Source organism: Triturus cristatus, chromosome 5_1 (genome assembly GCF_964204655.1).
Source record: "Triturus cristatus chromosome 5_1, aTriCri1.1, whole genome shotgun sequence".
NCBI classification, from domain to species: domain Eukaryota; kingdom Metazoa; phylum Chordata; class Amphibia; order Caudata; family Salamandridae; genus Triturus; species Triturus cristatus.
In genome coordinates this window covers 516932576-516954374 of record NC_140587.1, presented here as the reverse complement: position 1 = coordinate 516954374, position 21799 = coordinate 516932576, and positions in this window count along the sequence as shown.

Sequence of the window (21799 nt, the reverse complement as noted above, 5' to 3'; positions counted from 1 at the left end):
TCAGGAAACTTAGTTGCGAAACTCCAGACAGAAGAGAGGTTTTCTATTTGGCACTTCTACAACTCTTAAAGCCTTGGCATGCTGAATTGGAATTTCTGGAGATTTTGACTGCTATGAAGATTTTTTCAACACTGTGAAAGATATCATTCAGTTTTCAGTCTTCCCACAACATTGGCAAATGTTACATGATGAAATTGAACAGAAAGATATGATTGCTTCTAAGGTACCTAAGGAGAGTTCACAAAGCGAGAAAAATTGAGGACCACTAAGTCAAGTTCCTGTTAGATAACCAATAATTGAAAACAAAGCTGCAATAGCCATGTATGAGGTGGAAAATGTAATGGAACTTACCTTCAGAGGTCTACAGAATCAAATTTATCATGTGTAGTAACAGCACCAAGTGGGTTAGCTGCACACAGTATTAAAGGAATTACTTTTCGACGACTGCTTATGCTAACTGCTAAACATGACAATAAACTGGAATACTAGAAGTTATTTGGTGAAGCTTGTCATGAAGTCTCAAGAGTACTGAAGAAACTAAAGCCTTTAATCATTGATGAGGTGAACATGGTCTCAAACTTAATACTTGCCTTCGTACACTTGAGAATGCAACAGATTTTAAAAACAGACTATGACATGCTGTTTGGAGGAAAGCATTTGATTGTCTTCGGGGACCTTCAGCAACTTTCCCCTATCAGATGACAGCCTGTTTTGAAGAAGCTTCTCCATGATGAAACTCAGAATTCTTTGGGAAGTATTGGCAATGTAAACATTTGGATGAACTTCCAATAGAAGGAACTACTGAGGAATATGCGTCAAGCATCTGATGCGGAATACAGATGTATTCTGAAGGAAATTAAAGTAGGAGTTCTGTCAAACGAGGGGAAGGGTACCTTAGAAAGTCGACTTCTATAGAAACTATTTTCCTCTAACAACACAGCAGCACAGCTAATGTTCAATTTCATTGAAGAAGGGAAATTCACGGTCTGTTTATTGCCTACAATTCAAGAGTGCTGCAATTTTAATGAAAAATTACTAAAACTGGAGAAAGTACACATTTTGGAAATGATAGCAATCAACAAAATGGAACACAGGGGATGCTAAGTGCAAAACTACAAGCAAAATTGGATTCATTAGAGGCATCTGTATCTAGGACTGCAGGATTCGATTAATTCATATGCAAAAACAGTAGGCTAATTTTGCAGTGTAATTTAAATGTTGAGGAAGGATTTGAAAATAGTGCTCTTGGGTAAAGTGATTGATTTCATTAAGTTTCAAAATAGGGATTATGTTGAATACTTAGCTATAGCATTTGATTAGATTGATGACATGAAGCAGATTGGCCGATATGTTGTACGTTTTTTGCTTGTAAAAGACCTTAATGCAGGGGCAGCAGCTCTCATTCTCTGTAGTGTATGCTGTAAATATCCATAAATCTCAAGGTTTAAGTGTAAACGCAGCTTTAATTAATATTGGTAGTATTATGCTTAAAGAAGGTATAGCATATGTTGCATTGTCTCGAGTAAGAACATTGTCCAGTTTGTTTTTTGTTGATTTGAATTAAACGAATGTTAGTGCTGATGCAAGTTGAGTCAGAGACTGCAATCAGTTGAGACGTGCATATGCTCCTCATTTAGGACAGTATCCCATTTATTAAAAACAAATAATCTGTCCAAATTGGGAGCTCACAAAAAATCCACAGATGTTGCTGAAATCAAGGAAAAGAAGGGGAAATAAGAAGGTGTTAGGAAGAAAAAACTGGAGAATGAGGGAAATATTATAAGTTACCAGTTCTCAAACCCTTCTGGTTTCAACTGCTATGCAAATGTTGATCACAATGTACTGTTTCATTTAGCACATCTTATAAATGCAATTGAACAGAAACCACAGAAGAGAGTATGTTCTGCACAGTCTGTTTTAATGTATCATTTACATAGTGATAGGACTGTGATACATTGTGCTTTATTTTTCGAGATCTAGTAGATGTATGTAGTAAATCAATTACTCGGACACTCAGCAAAATGCACAGGAGTTTATAATGGTCATCCTTGGAGTATTAGAAGACGAAGAAATCAGTATTGATGAGTTATTTAGACGCAGTTACACATGGAGCCATGAGGGTGAAGATTGCTCTTTCACATCTATCAGTCAAACAAATTCTGAGCGATTTCTGTACTTAATATTACTAGTTTCCAAAACTGTGTCTTTTGCGAAATTGACCAAAATGGCTAAACCAAAGTATGATCTGCCCAAATTGTAGATTAGTTGGTATGTCTACATTGCATATAGATGGATCTAATTTGTAAAACGAAATTACAAAGTTCAAAGCAGGTCAAATAGTAATTTATGAAAGAATTTATACTGCTTTGGCTATCATCTTTCACAAAGGAGTAAATGTAACAACTTGCCATTAGACTGTCTATTTAAAGAGTGAAACTGGATGGACAGAATGCAATGACAGCAACCTTAAATCCAAACAGAATCTGCCTTTCAATCTTGCACATTTTTACATCTTCTTTTATCAAGCAAAGTTGTAAGGAGGATTACTAATTTAAAAAATGGTGTACAGTATTTTTTCTACTTGGATCATCAGTGTTAGAGACATCATTCGGCCTATCAGTTTCCAAGAACACACGCAGGCCTATCACAAAGGAGGGTGAGGTTTTGCAGGCTATTTGCAGTAGACTAATGAAGGAAATGATGACCAAGGAGATTGGGTTTTGGCAGGAGATTTGTGTGGGTTGGGTGTAAGAAATTCTCCAATTACTGGCCAGTGCATAAGATGGACGGGATCCTCTGCAACATCTCTTGAAATGTTGTTTGTTAGAAGGGCGACCTCCGGGGAGCTAGATGGTGTCTGACTGACCACCCCGAGAGGCACCGTTCCGTTAGGAAGTAGCCGAGCGCTGCTGAGAAGCCTCCGGGGCGAGGTCCTTCTCCTAGGATCGTACAGCCAAGTAATCCCCCCCACCACAAAGGGACACAACAAGGGTATCAAATCTTACAAGTCTTTATCGGTTGCAAAAGGCAGGTTTCTGTGGCAATATTTACAGGTGGATCGAGGGATCCCAAAGAGTCTCGGGGTCGTTCAGGTAGCGGGACAGTCTCAGTACCAGCCTGGTACGGGAACACCCTGCGCTCAGCTCTCAATCCTCGAGCTGGGGGGGTTCCGGGAGCCGGGACGTCGTCCGCAGGGCTCGGAGGGTTGCCTCGAAGAGGTCGAGCCGCGACGAGGTCAACAGGGCTCCGTTGGTTACTTCTGCGAGGTTGAGCCGCGACGAGGTCAGCAGGGCTCCGATGGTCACTCCTTCGAGGTCGAGCCGCGACGAGGTCAGCAGGGCTCCGATGATTACTCCTTCGAGGTTGAGCCGCGACGAGGTCAGCAGGGCTTCGATGGTTACTCCTTCGAGGTTGAGCCGCGACGAGGTCAGCAGGGCTCCGATGGTTACTCCTTGGAGGTTGAGCCGCGACGAGGTCAGCAGGGCTCGAGTTCCGCGTTTCAGGCAATGAGTCTCTCTCCGTAGGGTCAGCCGCGATTCGATCAGCAGGGCTCTCGACTCCAGGATACAACTACTGTCCTGGTTGTGGGTTGCCCCAGATATATGGCTGGAGCCCTTTGATGTCCGGACCCTCGCGCCGGGGGGTGGGCCGGAGGGGCCGGGATGAGAGAGTCCAGACGCCCAGCGGAGGGTGGAGCCATCGCCCAGGGAGGCCGGAGGGCGATCGGGCCCAAGCGTCGGGGGCCGGCGGGAGGCCCCATCGAAACTCCCCTCCTCCGGGATCTGTGGAGTGGCCACTCGACCCCCTTGGGTCGGGTCTTGGCGCCTCGATGTCGGGGCTTCGCGGGGACCGAGGCCCGGGCGGGCCGCGTCGTGAAGGCTGATGCGGGTAGCGGGGTACAATCTCGGGGGGCTTCGAAGGGTTGGGGTTGCCCCCGTTTGGACTGGTAGGAGGGTTCGGGACCACGCCACGAGGCCGGGTCCAACATTGTTGGATCTGGGATTAACTATCTGAAGAAAGATGACTCTGCAGATTTCTGAAAGAAAGTAGATCCAAGGGCCCCTCAATCATGCTGGTTCCTAGGAATTGGAAATGCTCACAATGGGCCAAGTGGTTGGCCTTGTGCTGAAGCGAAGAAAGGCATAATGTCTCCCTTACTGATGATGGCACAGATGACCAATGTGTGCTGGACAGAGTCCTTGCTGGAAAGGGACCTGGTGCCTAGAAACCTGGACTTAGTGCCTGAAGACTCCTGGAGTGACAAGGATGAGTTTACCCAGAAACAAGAACTTTGTGGGTCATATTTTTGTAACTCTGAAGGTCCAAGTTAGTTGTTGAGAGTTCTCCAAGGATGCAGCACCTTTTGCAGGCAAGAAAGCAAGGTTCACTCCACTGGGAGAAAAGAAAAAGCCTTCATCAAAACCTCCTTATGAAAGTATCCAAACTTGTAGAATCCTGCTCGACTTCAGCATTCAGAACCAACATACAGTGGCTAAGCCCAATGTCTGCACATCAATCCTCAGTTATTGGCCGTAAAGACAAAACGGTATCAGATGTCTTTACACTCAGTGGTGCTATCGTGCTGAGCACCGAGCCACATTTGGTGGAAATTGACCGCACTTTGAACAAAGTGCAGACCTAATGTCTAAAAATAAGACACCCAAGCTTACACAGTCCAGTTAACAATTGTTAATGCTCTTCTTTGTAAGGTTCTCTTGTAGTAATCAAATCCAGTCCACACAAGTATTGCCCAAAAAACACTGCAGCCGACATGTGTTACGTCCCCCTGGACTTTTTCAAAGCTATGCACATGGAAAAAGGTCCATATTATTATTGCAGTTTCTCCTTGCTTTTCATGTATAGTGTTTGGAAATGTATTCATCTGTCAAGTGCCTCTTAGTATTAGTTGTCCCTTTAAAAGGTTGTCTGCCCGCCCGGGGTGACACCACCCTTCAGTTGGCCCGAAAGAGTACACCGCATTTTCTGGCCGTACATAGGCCGTTATTTCCAAGTTGCAGTTTGTTTTTCAGGCTTATCAGGGTCCTGCCTCCCCCATGAACCACAAGTGGGATACACGCTAATTTAGAAGTTGTTTTCATTGAATCATAACCAAAGCCAAAACAAGTCGGGGAATTATTCATAGGCTCGTCCACTGCTAGGAATGTATTTGATTACTACAAGAGAACCTCACAAAGAAGAGCATTAACAATTGTTAACTGGACTGTGTGCGCTTGAGTGTCTTATTTTTTTACTTGAGCAGTCACTCAAAACTACTAAAAGGGAAGGATGCAGCAACTCTAAACGCTCTGCAATTAGTTGAGCCTCTTCAGAAAACTCTTTGCGATACCACAGCACGTCTCGCAAGCTCAAATTAGGTTCGAGTTCAGCCTGCTCCATCAGAGCCCAACAAGGAATGAGGGCTTAGTCAGACTGTGATGAAGGTTGAGAATGGCCAAAGTCAACTCGCTCTCACACACGAGTGCTGGCAGGAAATTGAAAAGCGGTCTCACAAAAGGAACTCATGGTTCTCGGAAAACAGTCATTCAATCAAAGCGCTGCAATTAGGGGACACTTAGAATGCCCCTTTGAAACATGCCTCACACTTACCTCCAAGAAGCTGGAAGACAACAACAACTAAACCATTGTGCCACACTAATCTCCAACTCCCCTCTGTTACATCAAAGGTCTTTCACAGCCATCTGCAGTAATGCAGTCCGGCCTTAGCCCAACACCAAGATGACTCTGCCATAATTACAAACCAAGGCCCTTAGCTCGGTCTGTTCTGATGTTACACTAATGGCACAAAGCACTAAGCACTTTTATGCATACCCTGTCCCTTACAATCCCCAGTTCCTTTCCATCTCCTTATTACCACATTTGATTTTAACTAATCAATCAATAAATTCCTATTGACTTACTTACAGTAATCAGCCTTGCCCCACTGGAGGATTTAGAGGAACAAAAATGTGACTAAGTCCAATTGTAATACCGTGGAACAGTGCAAGATGGCAAACTTATGGCAACAGCTTTATTCTGCCCTGAGCTTTTGAGTCTTCAGTGAGAGCTTGACCATGGCATATGCAACTTCGAGGGACATTTGCTGGCTTGACATCATGCATTTCCCCACTTTTGGATCTTTCAAACCATAACATCTTTCAAGGCCTACGGTTAAACTTTGAGCCTGATTCAGAAATTGCATATTATAGTATGTAAAGCATTATTGCAACAAAACTACTTAAATGTTACAAACTGTTACACACAAACCTGCAGCAGAAGACCTCAGCCTCTGCATCTCCTTTCTTTTCTGTGTGAAGGTCTACATTACATCTGTTGAAATCTCTGCACACCTAGGTACATGTTTTTGTAGCAAATGTAGAAGGGACAAGGAGAAGTAGCTGGAAAATAGGAAATGCTTGCTGCTTAATTAAAGAGATCAGGAAAATGTTAGGAGAGGTTTGCGAGGAACATGCTAATACAAAACACACACACACCTAAGAGTAATTGTGCAATTCACGAAATACAAAGTTACTGACTGCTGGACTGAATCGGTAAAAATAGTCATAAATTTACTCAAACCCAGCAAAGGAGTAAATCATGCACCACACATGGCTAGTGTTTGAAATGGGATCTCTGGTTGGCTAAGGCTTGCGCCAAAGCTAGGCAGAGACCACCACTCTAGTCAGGGCAAGGAAATTACACGCCAAAGATAACCCCTGCTCACCCCCTTGGTAACTTGGCACGAGCAGTCAGGCTTATCCCGGAGGCAATGTGTAAAGCGTTTGTGCACGCACACAGCAACAACACCCCAGCCACACCACAGAAGGAACTCCACACAAGGTTATATATAAAAATGGCCTTTGTATTATAGTAAACACATTAGATAATAATCACACAATTTACACTGTGCCAACTGGAACTGGGCAGTATCTACAGGGGATTATATACACCTGACAGGGCCAATTGGGCCATTGTCAGAACAATCACAAATCACCAATTGTAAATGTAGCACAAACAATAAATGTAGAGCACAACCAGTAACTACTGGTAAAAGTTAGGAACACACTACACAATAATAATCACATTAGGCCTAGAACACAGTATGCAATCACTGTAGGCATAAACACCTGAGATCTAAAAAACAACCTTGGCATAACGCATTACGCACTTAGCATCACAAGCATAACTACATTAGGCAATACCTGAAAGCATGAGCACCAGTCGATATAGGACATATAATCAATATGGAACACTACCAGTGATTACTGGCAAACACTGGACTCAGTAGTAGAATCTGCAACATAAAACATATGATGCCATCAGCATCCCATCAGGCGCAAACCACCTTATGCGCCAACTTAGAACTCTGCGCCCTATGTCCAGTAAAGTCAGGGCTGGCTGTGCATACAGCAAAAGAAGAGTGCGTGAAATTGGCCTAAACGTGGCAGCTGCCCAGTAATTGCTGGGCAGCTGTAAATTCCATAGGATGGGCACGGGCACATGGGAGTCCCACTCTGGGACTAAAATTCGCTATGCCCAAAAATGTTGCAGTTGTCCACTGTCACGCGGGGCAACTGTAGAGTGATCTTGCCAATGCGGTGAACAACACGGGCCCTCCTTCGAGATCAGAAACGTGAGGAGGCCCAACGTTGCAGCGGTCCGCAACTGCGGCGCTGCTGTGAGCCAAATGAGTAACGGGCACAACTGTGTCTGGGGGCCCCACTCACGGGGCTCTCCTGGTGCCAATCACGGCGCTGGTCAGGCTCAGAGGCAGCCCCCCTCCCCACTCACCAGGAGTACTGCAGGACTCTGACGCCTCCTTCTCCAGCGCCGGTCACAGATCTCCGCTCTTCGTTGCGGACTGCGCGGGCTGGTATGCGGCAGTGGCAGGCACCGACAATGTGCCCCGGGCCCCCTCCGCCTCACTTCTCAGATCGCTGCGGCCCTTGTGGGGCTCTCCCTCACACCGGGGAGCTCCGTGTCCACTACAGACCGTAACTCCGCCCACAACCAGGCAAAGCCGCTTTACTTCCGGGTCGCGCTGGCAGCGGCCCGCCAACGTCTCCTTTATGCGGCATGAAACCCACGAGCAGTGGGGTGGGCACCTACTGCATATTAGGCATAAATGCAGGGTGGGCACCCGCCGATAATTCAAAATAATCACCAAAGGCTGCCAAAACCCAGCTAATTAACGGGGGGCAGCACGGGGGTTGCAATCCCTCAAGTTGCAGCTTCGCGCTGAGGCCACCAGTGCTCTGTGAAATAAAAGTGAAGAGCACTCAGGGATAGGAAGATATAGCGCTCCTTGAGAATGAGAAATAAAGTGCTCCCAGGCGCTGCAGCCCCAAATTCCAGGGAAAGTCCTTCAGAATGGAGGGGGGCAAAGGCTGGGCCCAGGCAGGCCAGCTCACAGGGCCCTCCAGCAGGGAGGCAGTCCCTTGTGGCGGTTCCTCCTGGAGCCCGGCAGCAGCTGGCCCCCCTCAAGTCAGGAACAACAGAGAACATTTTCATGGGGTCACAGCCCCTTCTTTTATACACACATTTCCTTTGTTCACCCAGCACAGGGCTGGGGAAAAACCAGATGCAACTGGTTTGGGGGAGCTTTGGAGCACTTTGTTTTGCTCAGCTCCTCTTTCTTTTGTCAGGTGGGGTCTAGGTGCTCAGATGCACCACAGGGGGTGGGGCCAGCATTGTGGAGGGAAGGCACAACCCTATTCAGGTACCTGATGCAACTCCTGCCTCCCATCTAGAGGCAGATCTCTCTATTCACCACCGGGCTGACTCCCTCTGGCTCCTGGAATTCCCCACACCATCCAGCACCTGTCAATCACAAGCCAGACATGCACTCCACATCAGGCAGGCAGACACACAGCACACAGAAATGCCAACTTCTAGAAGTGGCACTTCTCCACCAGTCACACTAAATCTGCGCACACCATTGCGCAGCATTTATCCTCACGAGTCTGCACATACTAAACTCGACCCTGCTCTCCTCTCACACAAGGAATTACCAGGGACACACATATCCCCCATGCATTCCTATGGGAGGGCAGGCCAATCTCACCACACGCACTCAGATTGTGCACGCACTTTACACTGGGCCACAGTGCTAAAGTGCGCAGAAGCCAAAAACAACTAACATCAGGTCACATTAAAAGGCAACAAGTTTAGGGGTGAACCTGCCAAAAGGGCCAAGTCCAACAGCTAGCCACTGGTGATAAAACACACTCTCATAGAATTCAGTGAGGCCAGGGAATTACAGTTATACCCCATAGAAACTAATATGAAATTAATTACATTTGTTCAACATTTATTTCAAATGATTAACAAATCATATAAAATTATTGTTTTACACTTTATAATAAAATTAATTTAAAACATAACATCAAACTTTTCCATTTTAAAAAATATAATGTTTTTGAATTAATAAACTACTAACCATTTAATCACGTTCACTAGATATTAAATAAAAACTAAAAATTGAGGGTGAGTATATTGTTGGAATTATTGTTTAAAACTCAATATTTATTAATATATTTAAGTGATTTTATTATTTAATACGCATTTCATTGAGGATTTAGGGACTGATTATGTAGGCGGTCAAACTACACACCGACGGGCCTTCGGTGATGGGCTGACCGCCATCAGCCCTTCGGTCAGACTGCCGCATTTTAATACTGGCGGTTGGACTCACAGTGGGCGGAATCCAGACCACCACCTCCTACAGGATCTCAGATGCCAAAGGAGTGGTGGTCCGAGCCGCAGGCCAGAATGGAGGCAATGTCGAGCCAGGCATCGCCGCTGGGATTTTAATATCCCTTTCCAACAGGCTGTCCATGGTGGAAACAATGCCATGTACAAGCTGTTGGACAGAGATATTGGGGGTCAAAAACAGTGCCCCCGTCCCTCATAGACCACTGCAAAGTGGCTCTGAGGGCACATGTAGTGCCCCCCACTCACCTCCATGCACCATGTCCATGGACATGCAGGAAGCGCTCCTTTTCACGGTGGCTTGTGCTGCGTCCCTTTTCCTGGCTTGCAGAACCATCTACCATGAAAAGGAGCACTTTGAGATCACCAGCCTGGGGGTCGCATCTTAATGTGCCAGTGGGAATGCTGACTGCTTGTCGGGTGGTCTACTGACTGCCAGAATAGCGGTCGGCATTATGATCTCACCTAAACGTGCTGTTAAACTTAACTTATTTTATACAGGTTAGTTTTAATTATTTTAATTAATTTACATTTATATTATATGTTAATGTTTTTAAGTAATAAACTATTACATTTACCTACATTTTCCTATTGTAAAGTTACAAGTAGCAACTTTATGGTTGTAAGTTCCATAATGGAAGTTCCACCCCCACGTTTGAGGGGAGGAGATATGTAAGTCTACACTTAGTTGTAAGTCTCCATTATATATAGAAGTGATAGATATTAGGGGTGGTCTGAACTCACTGAATTTCACAAAGTTACCTGAAAACTCCACATGATTATGTGGAGTTCTGCAAAAGGGCAGAATTAGGCAAAGGGGGGAAATTGTGGATTTCCCTTGGGTGGTAAGCAGTGATCAGGTGATGAAAATAGCGATAATAAACATAAGTTGACTATGCTTTGTTAGAATTTTTCCTTCAAGAACATGAAGAAATGCTTGCTGCAATGGTATAAGTTGAACCTTTAACCCCTTCGCTGCTAGGCCTTTTCCCCTCCTGTGCTAAGCCTTTTTTGGGCTATTTGGGGTAGTGCGCGCTTAGGCCCCTGTAACTTTTTGACCACATTAGGTATCCATGCCAAATTTGCGTCCTTTTCTTCCAACATCATGCGGATTCTAAAGGTACCCAGGGTTTGTGGATTCTCCTAGAGTCTTCCCAGAATTTAGTCAAAATACAGCAAAACATTTTTTTTTTGTGAAAAATGGGGAAAAGTGGCTGCAAATGAAAGCGTCTGGGTTTTTCTCTGCAAATGATATCAAAAAAGGGTTTGTGGGGTTGAAATCACCATTTCTCCAGCTTTTAGGGAATGACAGATTTTTGTCAGAAATCCAACTTTTTTTACGCAGTTTTGATATTTTTCTGGGACATACCCTATTTTTGCAATGTTTTGTGCTTTCAACCTCCTTCCAGATAATGGTAGAAATGGGTAGAAAAGCAATAATGGATCTTGGAAAGCTATACATTTTTGAAAAGTAGACAAAGTTTTGAATTTAGCAAGGGGTCGTTTGTGTAGATCCATCAAGGTTTCTTTATAGAAACTAACAGTTAAATATAGGAAAAATTAAAAATTTGTTGAAAAAAGCTGCCTTTTGTGTCATCGTTTTCACCTGTAACTTCTTCTAATTATGACATCTCTTAGAAAGCAATGTACCGTTACATCCGCTGGACCTTCCTGGTTGTGGGGATTTATAGGACTTGTAGGTTCACCAAGAGCCCAACGAACCCAGAGTAAAAAACTGAGCAGCATTTTGGAATGGTTTTTTTTTTGTTCCGGGTATATAGCAATTATAGTGTGAAAACGTATACATGGAAAAATTGGTATGAAAGACACCTATGTATTTCTGAAATGGGAACAAACTACAGAGTTTAGAAACAGTGCATATTTGCACATTTTCGAAATTGGGAATACTCATACTTGCATGACAATTATTGGTCATTTTTCAAAATGACTTTTTTTTTACACAATGTCTTTCATTTAGAAGGGAGAAATGCATCGAAAATCAATAGGTAATAACAGTTGCTTTACAAATCTGAACTACCCTAAGTCTCCCGATAAAAATGGTACCTCACTTGTGTGGGTAGGCATAGTGCCCACGACAGGAAGTGGCTCAAAACCTAAGGTGAACACACCACATTTTCACACTGAAAATTTACACATTTTTTGCGAAGAGTCTAGCAAAACGCAACGTGGTCATACCTCAATCTTGCAGTGAAAAATGACCCTTTTCTGGCAAAGTGACTAGCTGTAGTTTTTTAACCCTAGCCCTGCCGGCACCTAGGGAAACCTAGCAAACCTATACATTTTTGAAAACTAGACACCCAGGGGAATCCAGGATGGGGTGTCTTGAGTGCCTCCCACCATGGTCTGTTACCCAGAATCCCTTGCAAACGTAAACAATTGACAAAAAAAACACATTTTCCCCACATTTCTGTGATGGAAAGTTCTGGAATCTGCGTGGATCCACAATTTTCCACCCACCCCGCGTTCCCCAAAGTCCTACAAGAAAAATGGTACCTCACTTGTGCGGGTCGGCCTAGTGCCCGCGACAGGAAACGGCGCAAAACGCAACGTGGTCACACCTCAATTTTGCAGTGTAAAATGACCCTTTTTTGGCAAAGTGACTAGCTGTAGTTTTTGAACCCTAGCCCTGCCGGCACCTAGGGAAACCTAGCAAACCTAAACATTTTTGAAAACTATACACCCAGCGGAATCCAGGATGGGGTGTCTTGAGTGCCTCCCACCATGGTCTGTTACCCAGAATCCCTTGCAAACGTAAAAAATTGACAAAAAAAACACTTTTTCCCCACATTTCTGTGATGGAAAGTTCTGGAATCTGCGTGGATCCACAAATTTCCACCCACCCCACGTTCCCCAAAGTCCTACAAGAAAAATGGTACTTCACTTGTGCGGGTCAGCCTAGTGCCCGCGAAAGGAAACGGCGCAAAACGCAACGTGGTCACACCTCAATTTTGAGGTGAAAAATGACCCTTTTTTGGCAAAGTGACTAGCTGTATTTTGTTAACCCTAGCCCTGCCGGCACCTAGGGAAACCTAGCAAACCTATACATTTTTGAAAGCTAGACACGCAGTGGAATCCAGGATGGGGTGACTTGAGTTCCTCCCACCATGATCTGTTACCCAGAATCCCTTGCAAACGTAAAAAATTGACAAAAAAAACACATTTTCCCCACATTTCTGTGATGGAAAGTTCTGGAATCTGCGTGGATCCACAAATTTCCACCCACCCCGCATTCCCCAAAGTCCTACGAGAAAAATGGTACCTCACTTGTGCGGGTCGGCCTAGTGCCCGTGACAGGAAACGGCGCAAAATGCAATGTGGTCACACCTCAATTTTGCAGTGAAAAATGACCCTTTTTTGGCAAAGTGACTAGCTGTAGTTTTTGAACCCTAGCCCTGCCGGCACCTAGGGAAACCTAGCAAACCTATACATTTTTGAAAACTAGACACCCAGGGGAATCTAGGATGGGGTGATTTGAGTGCCTCCCATCAAGGTCTGTTACCCAGAATCCCTTGCAAACGTAAAAAATTGACAAAAAAAACACTTTTTCCCCACATTTCTGTGATGGAAAGTTCCAGAATCTGCGTGGATCCACAAATTTCTACCCACCCCACGTTCCCCAAAGTCCTACGAGAAAAATGGTACCTCACTTGTGCGGGTCGGCATAGTGCCCGCGACAGGAAACGGCGCAAAACGCAACGTGGTCACACCTCAATTTTGCAGTGAAAAATGACCCTTTTTTGGCAAAGTAACTAGCTGTAGTTTTTGAGCCCTAGCCCTGCCGGCACCTAGGAAAACCTAGCAAACCTATACATTTTTGAAAAATAGACACACAGGGGAATCCAGGATGGGGTGACTTGAGTGCCTCCCACCAAGGTCTGTTACCCAGAATCCCTTGCAAACAAAAAAAGTTGACAAAAAAAACACATTTTACCCACATTTCTGTTATGGAAAGTTCTGGAATCTGCATGGATCCACAAATTTCCACCCACCCCGCGTTCCCCAAAGTCCTACAAGAAAAATGGTACCTCACTTGTGCCGGTCGGACTAGTGCCCGCGGCAGGAAATGGTGCAAAACGCAACATGGTCACACCTCAATTTTTCAGTGAAAAATGACCCTTTTTTGGCTAAGTGACTAGCTGTAGTTTTTTAACGCTAGCCCTGCCGGCACCTAGGGAAACCTAGCAAACCTATACATTTTTGAAAACTAGACACCCAGGGGAATCCAGTATGGGGTGACTTGAGTGCCTCCCACCATGGTCTGTTACCCAGAATCCCTTGCAAACGTTAAAAATTGACAGAAAAAACACATTTTCCCCACATTTCTGTGATGGAAAGTTCTGGAATCTGCGTGGATCCACAAATTTCCACACACCCCGCGTTCCCCAAAGTCCTACGAGAAAAATGGTACCTCACTTGTGCGGGTCAGCCTAGTGCCCGCGACAGGAAACGGTGCAAAACGCAACATGGTCACACCTCAATTTTGCAGTAAAAAATGACCCTTTTTTGGCAAAGTGACTAGCTGTAGTTTTTGAACCCTAGCCCTGCCGGCACCCAGGGAAACCTAGCAAACCTATACATTTGTGAAAACTAGACACCCAGGGGAATCCAGGATGGGGTGACTTGAGTGCCTCCCACCATGGTCTGTTACCCAGAATCCCTTGCAAACGTAAAAAATTTACAAAAAAAACAAATTTTCACCACATTTCTGTGATGGAAAGTTCTGGAATCTGCGTGGATCCACAAATTTCCACCCACCCCGCGTTCCCCAAAGTCCTACGAGAAAAATGGTACCTCACTTGTGTGGGTCGGCCTAGTGCCCGCGACAGGAAACTGCGCAAAACGCAACATGGCCACACCTCAATTTTGCAGTGAAAAATGACCCTTTTTTGGCAAAGTGACTAGCTGTAGTTTTTGAACCCTAGTTCTGCCGGCACATAGGGAAACCTACCAAACCCACACATTTCTGAAAACTAGATGCCCGGCGGCTTCCAGGGAGGTATGGCTTGCATGGATCCCCCAACGTTTCCTTACCCAGAATCCCCTGCAAACCTCCATTTTAGCTGAAAAAATCACTTTTTTCACACATTTTGGTGTGGGAAAGTTGTGGCATCACCGGGCTCACACAAATTTACCACCACCCAGCGTTCCCCCAGCTCTCCCGGTAAAAATGGTGCCTCACTTGTGTGGGAGGCCCAAGTACCAGCGGCAGGCAAGGGCCCAAAACGTAGTGAGGCGACATCAAAATGGCCTATCGCAACACCACCTGGTTTTGCAAGGGTGGTGACTTGGGTTTTTGGCCCGGTACTCGGCGGCCATCTAGGGAAACCTACCAAACCCATGCATTTCTGAAAACTAGACACCCGGCGGCTTCCAGGGAGGTATGGCTTGGGTGGATCCCCCAACGTTTCCTTACCCAGAATCCCCTGCAAACCTTAATTTTAGCTGAAAAAATCACTTTTTTCACACATTTTGGTGTGGGAAAGTTGTGGCATCACCGGGCTCACACAAATTTACCACCACCCAGCGTTCCCCTAGGTCTCCCGGTAAAAATGGGGCCTCACTTGTGTGGGAGGCCCAAGTACCCGCGGCAGGCAAGGGCCCAAAATGTAGTGAGGCGACATCAAAATGGCCTATCGCAAAACCACCCGGTTTTGCAAGGGGGGTCACTTGGGTTTTTGGCCCGGTGCTTGGCGGCCATCTAGGGAAACCTACCAAACCCATGCATTTCTGAAAACTAGACACCCGGCGGCTTTTTCTAAAATTGAGGTTTGCAGGGGATTCTGGGTAAGGAAACGTTGGGGGATCCACGCAAGCCATACCTCCCTGGAAGCCCCCGGGTGTCTAGTTTTCAGAAATGTGTGGGTTTGGTAGGTTTCCCTATGTGCCGGCTGCGCTAGGGCCCAAAATCCACAGGTAGGCATATTGGTAAAAACAACTCTGAGCCCAGTTGGCTTTCTGCCACCCGGCGGGGAATCGGGGGGGAAGGGGGTTGCCCCGATATGCCCCCAAGTGGGGCAGAAACACTGTGGCTAATTTTTGGGGGGTGGGGGCATTGGTATGCCCATTCTGGACAGCCCCCATCCCCACACATAAAAAAGCCAGCGTAATCGTTGGCGTCTAGTGGGCTTTTTGCCCCCCAAAGGGGGCAGATTGAGGACTACTGCCCCATCAGCCCCCCCGGGGGGCAGAAGGTCCACTAGATGCCAGGGATTTTTTTGGGCAAATTTTAATAAGGGTGGGGGCTGTTCAAAACGGGCATGCCAATGCCCCCACCCTAATTAAAATTTGCCTAAAGAAATCCCTGGTGTCTAGTGGTCTTTTTGCCCCTCGGAGGGGCAGATAGGGGACTACTGCCCCATCTGTCACCCGGGGGGGCAGGAAGGCTGTAATTTTTTGGGGGAGGGGGTGGGGGCATGGGCATGCCAGTTTTGGGCAACCTCCACCCTAATTCAAATTTTCCCCAAAACACTCCCTGGCGTCTAGTGGGCTTTTTGCCCCCCCCCCCCCGGTGTCACAGATTTGGGGCTAATGCCCCCATCTGCCCCCCAGGGGAGGCAGAAAGTCCACTAGACACCAGGGAGTTTTTGGGGCAAATTTTAATTAGGGTGGGGGCTGCCCGAAACGGGTATGCCAATGCCCCCACCCTAATTAAAATTTGCCCCAAAAAATCCCTGGTGTCTAGTGTGTGTTTTGCCCCCCGGGGTGGTAGACTGGGGGCTACTGTCCCATCTGTCCCAGGAAGGCTGTAATTTCGGTAGGGGCATGGGAATGCCCTTTTTGGGACCCTCCACCCTAATACAAATTTGCCCCAAAAAAATCCCTGGCATCTAGTGGGCTTTTTGCCCCCCCCCGGTGGGGCAGATTGGTGGCTAAAGCCCACTTCTGCCCCGGGGGGGGGGGGGGGGGTAGAAAGTCCATTAGATGCCAGGGAGGTTTTTGGGCATATTTTTATTAGGTTGGTGGCTGTTCAAAACGGGCATGCCAATGCCCCCACTCTAATTAAAATTTGCCTAAAGAATTCCCTGGTGTCTAGTTGGCTTTTTGCCCCCCGGAGGGGCAGATAGGGGACTACTGCTCCATCTGTCACCCAGGGGGGGGGGGCAGGAAGGCTGTAATTTTTTCGGGGGGGGGGTGGGGGCATGGGCATGCCAGTTTTGGGCAATCCCCACCCTAATTCAAATTTTCCCCAAAATTCTCCCTGGCGTCTAGTGGGCTTTTTGCCCCCTGCCGGTGGGGGAGATTGGGGGCTAATGCCCCCATCTGCCCCCCAGGGGAGGCAGAAAGTCCACTAGGCGCCAGAGAGTTTTTTGGGTAAATTTTAATTAGGGTGGGGGTTGCCCAAAACGGGCATGCCAATGCCCCCACCCTAATTAAAATTTGCCCGGAAAAATCCCTGGTGTCTAGTGGGCTTTTTGCCCCCCAGGGGGGGCAGATTGGGGGCTACTGACCCATCTGTCCCCCCCGGGGGCAGGAAGGCTGTAATTTTTGCACGGAGGGGGTGGGGGCCTGAGCATGTCCGTTTTAGGCAACCCCCACCCTAATTCAAATTTGCCCCAAAATAATCCCTGGCATCTAGTGGGCTTTTTGCCCCCCTGGCAGGGCAGATTGGGGGCTGATGCCCCCATCTGTCCCCCAGGGGAGGCAGAAAGTCCACTAGACGCCAGGGAGTTTTTGGGGCAAATTTTAATTAGGGTGGGGGCTGCCCGAAACGGGTATGCCAATGCCCCCACCCTAATTAAAATTTGCCCCAAAAAATCCCTGGCGTCTAGTGGGTGTTTTGCCCCCCGGGGTGGTAGACTGGGGGCTACTGTCCCATCTGCTCCCCAGGGGGGCAGGAAGGCTGTAATTTTGGTAGGGGCATGGGCATGCCCTTTTTGGGACCCTCCACCCTAATACAAATTTGCCCCCAAAAAATCCCTGGCATCTAGTGGGCTTTTTGCCCCCCCGGTGGGGCAGATTGGCGGCTAAAGCCCACTTCTGCCCCGGGGGGGGGGGGGATAGAAAGTCCATTAGATGCCAGGGAGGTTTTTGGGCAAATTTTTATTAGGTTGGGGGCTGCCCAAAACGGGCATGCCAATGTCCCCACCCTAATTAAAATTTGCCAAAAAAATCCCTGGCATCTAGTGGGCTTTTTGCCCCCCTAGGGGGCAGATTGGGGGCTACTGCACCATCTGCCCCCCAGGGGAGCAGGAATGCTGTTATTTTTGTGGGGGTTGGAGGTGGGGGCAAATGGCATGCCCGTTTTGGGAGCCCCCACCCTAATTCAAATTTGCCCCAAAAAAACTCACTGGCGTCTATTGGGCTTTTTGCCACCCTGGCATGGCAGATTGGGGGCTAATGCCCCCATCTGCGCGCAGGGGGGGCAGAATGTCCACTAGACGCCAAGGAGTTTTTGGGCAAATTTTAATTAGGGTGGGGGCTGCCCAAAATGGGCAGGCCAATGCCCCCACCCTAATTAAAATTTGCCTAAAAAATCTCTGGTGTCTACTGGGCTTTTTGCCCCCCCGGGGGGTCAGATTTGGGGCTAATGCCCCCATCTGCTCCCCAGGGGGGGCAGAAAGGCTGTCATTTTTCCAGAGGGTGGGTGGGGGCATGGGCATGCCCATATTGGGCAGCCCCCACCCCAATTTACAACAAAAAATAAATCCCTGGTGTCTAGTGGGCTTTTTGCGCCCCCCCCCCCCGGGGGGGGAAGATTGGGGGCTACTGCCCCCATCTGCTCCCCAGGGGGGGCAAAAAGACTAAATGGCACTAAAAATATTTTGGGGGAGCAAAAGCCCTTGCCTAAGGGGCCGCTCCCCCCTCCCTGGTGTCTAGTGTGTGGATCCCTGCTTGGGGATCGCCCTCCTGGGGCGATCCCCAAGCAGGGATCCACTGGGGAGATTCTCCCCTTTCCAATGATACCTCTCCTGTCTTTCTATGTGCCCGGGGGGCTGAGATAGCCCCCTGAGCACATACAAAGTGAAACTGAAATGAGCCTAAAGGCTCATTTCAGTTTCAGTTTCTATGCAATGAAGACAGCGCGACGTGCGCGCTGATCTTCATTGCACAGAAACCAGGGAGGGGGCCTCGGGAGCTGGGGAAGCTCTTCCCCAGCTCCCAAGGTCAAAGGCATTAAATAGAAATCCCTCTGCTGTCTGCAGCAGAGGGATTTCGTGCCCCTGGCCTCATGACGGAATGGTTCCGTCATGAGCACAGGGGCACCGATGCTCACGACGGAACCATTCCGTCATGAGCATCGAAGGGGTTAATTACTTGCTTAGAAAACTGAAAATATCTCCCAAATATTTAGATAAGTCAGGGTACTCAAAAATATAACACACATAAAACTTACCGTAACTGCAGCTCTCCGAGAGGGAAGCCACCAAGGCACCAGGAGGTTTGGGACTGCTGCCTTCACTCATTAGCTGACCTTAGGTCTGCCAATAAGGGAAGGCAGCAATTTCAAGTCTCAGAGGTCCCAGGAGGGTTGGAACTGCTGCCTTCCCTCATTGGATGACCTTAGGTAGCAGCCCCAACATGTCAAAGAATGGGATAGGGTCAGTGAGACTACTGACCCCACCCCACTTTGTGATGAAGTGTCGCTGATTGACACACAGCACTAGGCATTTCAGGGCTTAAAACTGAAACCCCCAGGTCTTAGGCAATCAGCAAAGCTCCCCCTCATCACTAGGAGGAGGACCATGAGGCACTTTGGCCAGGATGAGGAGGTTACAGCCTCAGAGCTGTGAAATCCTCAACTTGGGAAAATTCAGCTCAGGCAGCCAGGAGCCTGCACATTACTTGAATGTATAGCGCCTGGCTGCCTGACCTGAACAAGAAGAGTGTCTGTCAGGCTGACCTTTGTTCAGACTGAAAGACACTCTTCTTGCATGGGAAAAGGTGGGGGTGTGGCCCATCAGTCCATATGCAGGGGCTGCTGCTTCCAGTGTGAAGAGGGCTTATGCAATAAACAACTCATAAAATCTTTTAACTGGGTGCTGTGTCACCACCAGAGGAAAATGTCCACATGGCTCCTGCTAAATAGCAAGTGTCCTACACGTCATGGAGAAGACTGCTGCTGGGTGGGGAGAAGCTGCAGGAAATACGTGGCCTAACGTGATTAACCCAGCATACAGCAGCGGCCCGTCTGTGCAGGTTGAGTGGGCCACAACCCACCTTTTTCCTGTCAAGAAGAGTGTTGGTCAGCAGGCTGAACAAAGGTCTAAATGAGCAGGCTCCCAGCTCCCTGTTGAACATTGCTAGGCTGAGGATTTCACTGCCCTGTGGGCATAACACTCTAAACTAGGGGAAGGTGCTTTGAAACTTTCCTCCTCATGATGAGGGGGAATATCATTGATTGCCTCGGACCTGGGCACGGCCGTTTTAAGCCCAGAAGTGTCCAGGGCTGAGTGTTAATAAGTGGCACTTCATCAATGAGTGGGGTGGGGTGGGGTCAGCAGTCTCACTGAACCCATCCCGCTCTCCTGGGATATCCGAGGCTTGGGACTGCTGCCTTCCCTCCTTGTCTGACGTAAGTTCAGCCAATGAGGAAAGGCAGCAGTCCTAATCCTCCTTGGATCTCTGAGGCTTTCCTCCCGGAGAGCTGCAGTTAAGATAACTTTTATGGGTTTTTCATTGTATGTTTAGTGCATGTGCGCTTGTTTTTTACGAATGTATTTGTATTTGTTAGTGAGGGTTGTAAGTGGATATGTGTTTATGTGTGAATGCATGGGTGTGAGTGAGGTGTATATGTGCCCTCCCGGTAAAATTACCAGCCATCACTACCAGCAAACCCACTTAAGAAGGTACCCCCTTATCCAATTTTTATCATTTTGTTTAATTTTACTCAATGCATTTCACTTTATTTTTCTAAATTAGTTTGGGAATTCTATTGGGTTGCAATTTTAACTTTAAATGTGATTTGTACTTAATGAATATACCATGCCTTTCTCTGGAGAAGTCCCTGCTGCTTGTGCTGCGGAAGTTAAGCAGAGAGACTCAGAGAACAATAAACATTGTATTTATTAAGTCGGTATGGATGCACCCTCCCTAGTTAATACTCCAATTTTAGGCAGTGTCACCTTCATATTTGGCAAAGTATTGTTAGTGCCTTTAGATGGAATGCAAGCAGTAAATAATAGCAGAGCTACAGTGAAATCAGGGCAACCAGTGATCCACCTTGGGCAGATCTACTGGGAGGTAGGTCCCTGTCAAATGTCTGTTCTCCTGGAGGACACCACTTGGGCTCACTTCAAAAGAGGCCAACAGCAGGCTTTTAGGCCTCTGGACGCCTTTGCAGATCACACAGGAAGCCAGCCAATTAGCCCTTGGCGTTCCTCTGGTGGTCCGTGGCTCAAGGAGCAGGTCCAGTCTTCCTTCCTCAGGCAGCAAGGCAGCAGGGCAGCAGGGCAGCAGGGGAGTCCTTCCAGCAGGAGGACAGCAATGCAATGCTTCTTCTGAGTCTTCCACTGCACCAGAAGTGATCTGAGGAGTGGTTCTGGGGTTCCAATATTTCTATCTGGGGCCAGATTTTGCATGTGGTTGACACCCTGTCCTACACCCACATGATTCTAAAATGCTCTTCTCTTTCTGTGTTAAGGCTCCATACACTCTGGGGTAACTAAAGGCGAGTGTCAGGTTCCTTTGTGCAGAGCCCTTTGAAGTGTAAGTGGGGCAGAGTACAGATCGACCCACAGCCATCCTGGCAGGATGGTCCATCTTGTTCACATCTAATCTCCTTTGTGTCACTGTCTGGGAGGAGTATACAAACCCACACAGTAAGGTAATTCAGAGACATGGAACCCAGAACACTGGAAAAAGACACACATGGTTGGGACAAAAAACGTTCTAAAAGTAAGTATACAAAACGTGATGGATGGAATGTTTGAATAATTCTCAGCAACTGGTAATTTCTCTGGGCCACACTCCAATCCATTGCTATTTTGCATACCATACTAACTCAGTTTGGACTCAGCCATATGCAAATCAGTCTTTACCCCGCTCCAGTAGGAACAGTCCAGCCCTAACTGCCAGGACACAGCTTCTCTAAATCAGAACACAAGCATCCCAGGACCGTTTCCACTCTTAT